General features: G+C 64.7%; 1 non-coding gene across 1 annotated transcript; it reads left to right on the top strand.

Moving 5' to 3' along the window:
- The first annotated feature begins 200 nt into the window (after window positions 1-200).
- On the top strand, window positions 201-319 carry LOC138088017 (5S ribosomal RNA). The gene has a single exon (XR_011145615.1). It is a non-coding gene; the product is annotated as a 5S ribosomal RNA (ribosomal RNA).
- Window positions 320-914: the final 595 nt, after the last annotated feature.

The following is a 914-nucleotide window of genomic DNA, read 5'->3' as shown; positions in this document are numbered from 1 at the left end:
AGGTGGCGGTGTGCGGGGGCAGGTGGCGTCGCCCTGCCACCGGGCCGCCGGGAGTCCGGTCGCGGGTGGTGCAGCTCAAGTGCAGCGCGCGCTCCGTGGAGAGCTGGAGAGCTGCGGCCGCCGGCTGGCCCGACCGGCAGGTCAGAGCGAAAGGCAGGCGCAGCGCAGGGCTCTTAGGGCGCCTGGCGGCAGCCGCCTCCGTCTACGGCCATACCACCCTGAACGCGCCCGATCTCGTCTGATCTCGGAAGCTAAGCAGGGTCGGGCCCGGTTAGTACTTGGATGGGAGACCGCCTGGGAATACCGGGTGCTGTAGGCTTTTTGTTGTCTCTTTTTTTCCCTGCCTCCCCTCTCCTTTAGCCCCGGGCCCCAGCCCCACCCCCAGACGCATCCTGCCAGGCAACCTCGCGGTCTCCCGCAGGCGCGGGCGCACAACACACACACACACACACACACACACACGCAGACACAGACACAGACACAGACACACACACACACACACACACACACACACACACACACGCAGACACAGACACAGACACACACACACACACACACACACAGACACAGACACACACACACACACCCGCCCGAACACACAGACACATCCCCGCAGCCGAGACAGGTCAAGAGCCAGAAACCACAAGTAAGGGAGACGGAGAAGGAGGGAGAGAGAGAGACAGCAAGAGGACCACACAGGCTTCCAAAGCCCCGGCCGCCACACCCTCCCCCCTCCACTGTGGGTATCCACCCGGCCCCCCAGTCGACCCGACCCCACCGTCGCCCACCGACACACTCACACACACACACTTCTCCACACTCACCCTCTGGCCTGGAGGCGGGGGCTGGGTCTCGCTTTAGGGAGCCAAGCCGAAGGGGACCTTTGAGACCTCGGCTGCGAGGAAGTCTTGGGG

The sequence above is a fragment of the Capricornis sumatraensis genome, chromosome 10, assembly GCF_032405125.1.
Source record: "Capricornis sumatraensis isolate serow.1 chromosome 10, serow.2, whole genome shotgun sequence".
In the NCBI taxonomy this organism is placed as follows: domain Eukaryota; kingdom Metazoa; phylum Chordata; class Mammalia; order Artiodactyla; family Bovidae; genus Capricornis; species Capricornis sumatraensis.
The sequence above is the reverse complement of the archived record's forward strand: the minus strand, read 5'-3'. Positions and strand labels throughout refer to the sequence as shown.